This window comes from Balaenoptera musculus, chromosome 2 (genome assembly GCF_009873245.2).
Source record: "Balaenoptera musculus isolate JJ_BM4_2016_0621 chromosome 2, mBalMus1.pri.v3, whole genome shotgun sequence".
NCBI classification, from domain to species: Eukaryota; Metazoa; Chordata; class Mammalia; order Artiodactyla; family Balaenopteridae; genus Balaenoptera; species Balaenoptera musculus.
The window spans coordinates 33020114-33027647 of NC_045786.1; positions in this window are offsets into that span (position 1 = coordinate 33020114).

Consider the following 7534-nt stretch of genomic DNA (forward strand, 5'->3'; position numbering starts at 1 on the left):
AGTATACTACTGTTATTTGTTACTCGACACTTGACGGTCTAATAGGGTGAGGATACAAAGTGAAAGGCAATGTCCTCATTGTTCTGATCAAGTCTCACTCTTGGGCAGGCATGCTATTGGTACCCCTAAGTCTCAAAAGTGGGACATTATCAGCGACCCTTCCCTGCCTTCAACTGTAGATCTAGACCCAGTATATCTTCCTGCCCCTCCCTTAAGGATAGAGGGCTTGTTCTATTCCCTTCCCACAGCTGCAGTTTTCACCAGTAACCAGCAGGTGAGCGTTTTTGCCTGTTCTTCGGGGCTTGAGGCTTTTGTCCCATAGAGGAAGATATGCTGTTCCCCTCCACCATGTCTGCACCACAAAAGACACTTTAGTAGGTTTCTCACCCTGCCACCAACCTTTTTTGAGGCCACCCATTGAGGTCCTTGGAGAAGAGCTTCAAGTGAGTATTAATTCCCCTTGTGTCTGTAGCCCCCAGAGGTTCTATCTTCTCTCACTAGCTGGTACCTGCCTTTAACATTTTGTTTAAAATCTTAGCTGAATTCTTACAAATATCCAGAAGCATCTGCCCCAGGTAAGCCAGTACATATGTCCTATCTCTCCTTCCTTATTTTTCAAGTCAGTTGGTTTTCTTACAACTTCAAGTCTCTGGTAGATTCAAAGAAAGTCGTGAATCTGTAGGTTTTCAAGTGTTGTTTTGGTCATAAGTGTAGAAATTGTTCTCTTTTCAGCTTTCTGCATCACAAACAGGAGCCAGAGTTCCAGATGTGGATTATTTTTAAATTATAAGACACTGTGTTCAACTTTATAGTAATAAATTTCAAAATCTCACCAAAATGTATTTATTTCTGCAAATCTTGTTTTCAACTTAAAATTATAAAATATTTTGCTATTATTATGAAAGATTGGAGATAGGTAACTGTTTGGTTTTTTTTTTCTTTTTTCTTGCTTTTTTTTTTTTTGATAACTTGAACTCAGTGGGACACAAACCTAAATTTTTTTTCTTTCCAACCACTGCAACCTTCAACTCTGCCTTGTCTGTTTCTCTTATCAGCACCTTGATGACATCGAGGGCAAAACCTATAGCTTTCTGGTCAGTTTTAGATAATTTTTTTAAGTCCAGTCCTATTTAAAACTTCAGGTTCTTATCATCCTACCCATCTCCCCAGCTGCTCTCTTGGCTGTACTGACTGGGCAGCTATGTCCTCTGCAGAACAGGCCCTTGTCTGGTTCTCAGGGGAGACCACCACAAGTTCTTCAGAAGGTAGTCTCCACTGTAGAGTTGCCCAATGTGGGAGATCAACCCTAGCCTGCCCTCTTCTGAGTCAGACTCAGCCTCAGCCTCTGCCTTGTGGTACTTCCCCGAAAGCTTCTCACTGTCAGACCTCCACTCTTGGCTTAGAGGCATGGGGCTGATGAATTCTTAAATGTTTAGTCTTCTGCTCAGTGGTATAGTTGACACACCAAGTGAATCATTTTGTTGACACTCCCATCCTCTACAGGACAAAATTATTTTCAGCAATAAACATGAAATGAAACAAATAATCATAGCCAGGGAAAAAATGCCAGAGAGAAAAATGGTCATTGAACTTCATATATACAATCATGCCTATAAAAAAATGAAATAAAATAAATATTAAAGCACAAAAAGTTCAAAAGTAAGGGATTACTTCTTTTTAGCTAATCTAGTTTTAAAAAGAAAAACTTGTACCTACATATTGGCCTGTCACAGTAATGAATAATATCATTATGGTTTCTATTTTCAAGGCTTAATATCTGCACATTTGTCAATGACTTCTAAAAATTGATGTTCTTTTCATGTTCACGTTCAATAGACAGTATAGCCAGATTTACCATGTTATTTTGCTTGTAGTTGACAAAAGAACACCTTTTATAAATTCTAATGTCAAAAAAGTTTCTTTCACATGAAGCAAGAGATACACAAATAGGAAAAATCTTAAGTATAAGTTAGACAGAGATTCATTAAAAATCCCATTTCACAATAAATTCCAGAAATCAAAATAACATCCATGTCTTTGTTTATTTGGGATTGACTCTGGAGACATTCAGATAGAAAATTTTCACTAAAATGTCATCACCAGAAAATTCAACATAAAGGTCTATTGCATTTGGTAAAAACTTCTGAACTTTTTCTTCTTCTGCAAAGATCAGAGAAAATGGCTGATAATAACAAACACAGACACTATTTGACCCACTGCTTTAGTAAGATTGCTTGCTTTTTGGTGAAAATAATTCCGCTTTTGGCTTCTCCTGGCAGTGAGGACCAACATCTTTTGTCATTTCTCCAGGCATTCATAGAATGATAAAATTGAAGTCACTCAGGTTCTATTTCTTTGTCTTTACGATCACTGTGCTACACTTATAACGTGTGTCTAATCCACTGTATAGTTGTAGATACGTATAGTACAAGGAATGGAGATACCAATTGTTCCTGGAAAAAGCTCAAATGATTCAGAATCCTTATGAACTTACTCTCCAAAGGAATGCCTGTATCTGAGTCCATGGGCAAGGAGCGGGGAGGGGCATGTGCCACGGGGAGTTGTTCGAACTAACTTCCATGTAGATTACAGTGTTTAATAAATAAGTAATAAATATGTGCAAAGGTGAGGCATAGAGTAAGTCCCCTATATACAGACAAGTTCTGTTCTGAGAGCGTGTTCATAAGTCCAATCTGTTCTTAAGTCCAACAAAGTTAGACTAGGTCCCCAACTAATACAGTCGGCTATATAGTACTGTACTGTAATAGGTTTATAATAATTTTCACACAAATAATACATAAAAAACAAAAAGTAACAAAAAGGTTTTGACTCTTACAGTACAGTACCTTGGAAAGTACAGTAGTACAGTACAACAGCTGGCATCCAGGGGCTGACATCGAGTGAACAGGCAAGAAGAGTTACTGACTGGAGGAGGGAGAGGAGGTGGGAGATGGTAGAGCTGAAGGACTGTCAGCAATAGGAGACAGAGGGCGAGCTGCAATTTCACTCACGCCTGACGTTGATGGCACAGGTTCCTTGCTGGAACCAGATGCACATTCACATCTTTGAAAGTTCGCAACTTGAAGGTTCATAGATAGGGGACTTACTGTTCACACACACATTGCTAGAACTCAGTAACTACAGCAGTTGTTAGAACTTAGACTAAAATAATTAGCTGGGGGGAGGACAATTTTATTATTGACATTGTTTAAAATTGGCAGTGTAGGGTGATAATAAAAAGCAGACCGTTTTTAGCTGGTGATACACTACAATGACAGCTTACATAGGCCGGCTTCAGAAGTGGGGCTGGTGAGAGTCACGGGATGAGTCTGGGCCTTCTGCTAAGACACAGGGAGATGTCTCTGGCACCCCTCTTGAAGTGGAGTATTTAGTACATATTTTCCTCAGCGTTAGGACTCTAGCAGGTATTCTAAAACATGGAAATGCTTTTTTTTAAAAAAAATTTTTATTTATTTGGCTGCGCCAGGTCTTAGTTGCAGCATGTGGGATCTTTAGTTGTGGCAGGCGGGCTCCTAGTTGCGGCATGCATGTGGGATCTAGTTCCGTGACCAGGGATTGAACCCAGGGACCCCTGCATTGGGAGCACAGAGTCTTAACCACTGGACCACCAGGGAAGTCCCAACAACATGGAAATTCTTGCCTATTACTCTGTTTCACACAATCTTCCTCCTCTCTGGTGTAACTCCTGCATTTCAAAGAGAGAAATCCCATCCAATAATGTCATCTGGTTATCTTTCAGTAGCTCCCCAACACTAAAAAGACGATGCTTAAACTCCTTAATAAAGGGAATGTGAAAGAAGAGGGGCAAAGAGCTAACATTTGCTGAAATCCTACTATGTGCCAACCACTTTACATGAGTTATTTTATTTAAACCTTACAACCTCCGTGAGAGGTAAGTATCATTATCCCACTTTTTCAACTGAGGAAACTAAGACATGGAGAGATGAAGTCTGTGAGACACAGAGCGATTAAGACCTAGTAGCACATAGCTACAAGCAGAGATCTGGGATTTCCACCTAATTCTAAATCTGAAATTGGACCCTGAACCTAAGTCAGTTTCCAAGCCCAGCTGGTCCCAAGACTCTATGCAACCCTCTTTCATCATGGACCTTCCTCTGTCTTTGAGCTGGAGATCCCCCATATACACACCTTGGTTGCACATTGGAGTCACCTAGGAAGTTGTTTCCAAATATTAACAGGGGTGGGAGGGGCTGGAGAAGGATAAGCCCCAGGGATTTTAACATGCAGCCAAGACTGAGAACCACTGCTTTAGAGCTTACGTCTGCTCTTCCCCCACATCATTTGTTCTAAACTCACTGAGGTACTTTGGGGTTCCCCTACATGGGTCGTGTTAGTTCACACCTCAGGGCCTTTGCGCTTGCCATTCTCTCTGGCTAGAAAATCTCCCCATGATTTCTCTGTCTGCCCATCCCACAAGATTCAGCCTCAGTGTCACCTCCTCCGGATCTTTCCCCAGACCGCACTGGACACAGGTTGCTGCTCCTCTACCCTCAGGCATTTTGTGCATAAATTTGCTGACACTTATCACAAGTTATTTTCATTATTTTTTTGTCCCGTCTTCCCTTCTAGAATCTGAGTTCTTTTTTAAAAAATTTTTTTAATTTTGTTTTTTCACATCTTTTTTGGACTATCAGTGCTTTACAGTATTCTGTTAGCTTCTGCTGTACAACAAAGTGAATCAGCTATATGTATACATGTATCCCCATATCCCCTCCCTGGTGAGCCTCCCACCCACCCTCCCTATCCCACCCCTCTAGGTGGTCACAAAGCATCAAGTTGATCTCCTTGTGCTATGCAGCAGCTTCCCACTAGCCATCCATCTTACAACTGGTAGTGTATATATGTCCATGCCACTCTCTCACTTTGTCACAGCTTACCCTTCCCCCTCCCGGTATCCTCAAGTCCATTCTCTAGTAGGTCTGTGTCTTTATTCCCATCTTGCCCCTAGGTTCTTCATGACCATTTGTTTGTTTGTTTGTTTTTAGATTCCATATGTATGTGTTAGCATACGGTATTTGTTTTTCTCTTTCTGACTTACTTCACTCTGTATGACAGACTCTAGGTCCATCCACCTCACTACAAATAACTCAATTTCGTTTCTTTTTATGGCTGAGTAATATTCCATTGTATATATGTGCCACATCTTCTTTATCCATTCATCCATCAATGGACACTTAGGTTGCTTCCATGTCCTAGCTATTGTAAATAGTGTTGTAGTGAACATTGTGGTGCATGACTCTTTTTGAAATATGGTTTTCTCAGGGTATATGCCCAGTAGCGGAATTGCTGGGTCATATGGTAGTTCTATTTTTAGTTTTCTAAGGAACCTCCATACTGTTCTCCACAGTGGCTGTACCAATTTACATTCCCACCAACAGTGCAAGAAGGTTCCATTTTCTCCACACCCTCTTCAGCATTTATTGGTTGTAGAGTTTTTGATGATGGCCATTCTGACTGGTGTGAGGTGATACCTCATTGAAGTTTTGATTTGCATTTCTCTAATGATTAATGATGTTGAGCATCCTTTCATGTGTTTGTTGGCAATCTGTATATCTTCTTTGGAGAAATGTCTGTTTAGGTCTTCTGCCCATTTTTGGATTGGGTTGTTTGTCTTTTTGATATTGAGCTGCATGAGCTGCTTGTATATTTTGGAGATTAACCTTTTGTCAGTTGCTTCCTTTGCAAATATTTTCTCCTATTCTGAGGGTTGTCTTTTCGTCTTTTTTATGGTTTCCTTGGCTGTGCAAAAGCTTTTAAGTTTCATTAGGTCCCATTTGTTTATTTTTGTTTTTATTTCCCTTTCTCTAGGAGGTGAGTCAAAAAGGATCTTGCTGTGATTTATGTCAGCGTGCTCTGCCTATGTTTTCCTCTAAGAGTTTTATAGTGTCTGGCCTTACATTTAGGTCTTTAATCCATTTTGAGTTTATTTTAGTGTATGGTGTTAGGAAGTGTTCTAACTTCATTCTTTCACATGTAGCTGTCCAGTTTTCCCAGCACCACTTATTGAAGAGGCTGTCTTTTCTCCATTGTATACTCTTGCCTCCTTTATCAAAGCTAAGGTGACCATATGTGCTTGGGTTTATCTCTGGGCTTTCTATTCCATTCCATTGATCTATATTTCTATTTTTGTGCCAGTACTGTACTGTCTTGATTACTGTAGCTTTGTAGTATAATCTGAAGTCAGGAAGCCTGATTCCTCCAGCTCCGTTTTTCTTTCTTAAGATTGCTTTGGCTATTCGGGGTCTTTTGTGTTTCCATACAAATTGTAAAATTTTTTGTTCTAGTTCTGTGAAAAATGCCATTGGTAATATGATAGGGATTGCATTGAACCTGTAAATGGCTTTGGGTAGTATAGTCATTTCACAATATTGATTCTTCCAATCCAGGAGCATGGTGTACCTCTCCATCTGTTTATGTTATCTTTGATTACTTTCATAAGTGTTTTATAGTTTTCTGAGTACAGGTCTTTTGCCTCCTTAGGTAGGTTTATTCCTGGGTATTTTATTCTTTTTGTTGCAATGGTAAATAGGATTGTTTCCTTAATTTCTCTTTCTGATCTTTCATTGTTAGTGTACAGGAATGCAAGAGATTTCTGTGCATGAATTTTGTATCCTGAAACCTTACCAAATTCATTGATTAGTTCTACTAGTTTTCTGGTGGCATTTTTAGGATTACCTATGTATAGTATCATGTCATCAGCAAACAGTGACAGTTTTACTTCTTCTTTCCAATTTTATTTCTTTTTCTTCTCTGATTGCCGTGGCTAGGACTTCCAATACCATGTTGAATAATAGTGGTGAGAGTGGACATCCTTGTCTTGTTCCTGATCTTAGTGGAAATTCTTTCAGTTTTTCACCATTGAGAATGATGTTTGCTGTGGGTTTGTCATATATGGCTTTTATTATGTTGAGGTAGGTTCCCTCTATGCTCACTTTCTGGAGACTTTTTATCATAAATTGGTGTTGAATTTTGTTGAAAGCTTTTTCTCCATCTATTGAGATGATCATATGGTTTTTATTCTTTAATTTGATAATATGGTGTATCACATTGATTGTTTTGCATATACTGAAGAATCCTTGCATCCCTGGGATAAATCTCACTTGATCATGGTGTATGATCCTTTTAATGTGTTGTTAGATTCTGTTTGCTAGTATTTTGTTGAGGTTTTTTGTGTCTATGTTCATCAGTGATATTGGCCTATAATTTTCTTTTTTTGTGATATCTTTGTCTGGTTTTGGTATCAGAGTGATGGTGGCCTCATAGAACAAGTTTGGGAGTGTTCCTCCCTCCACAAGTTTTTGGAAGAGTTTGAGAAGGATAGGTGTTAACTCTTCTCTAAATGTTTGATAGAATTCACCTGTGAAGCCATCTGGTCCTGAAATTTTGCTTGTTGGAAGATTTTAAATTACAGTTTCACTTTCATTACTTGTGATTGGTCTGTTTATATTTTCTAGTTCTTCCTGGTTCAATCTTGGAAGGTTGTACTTTTCCA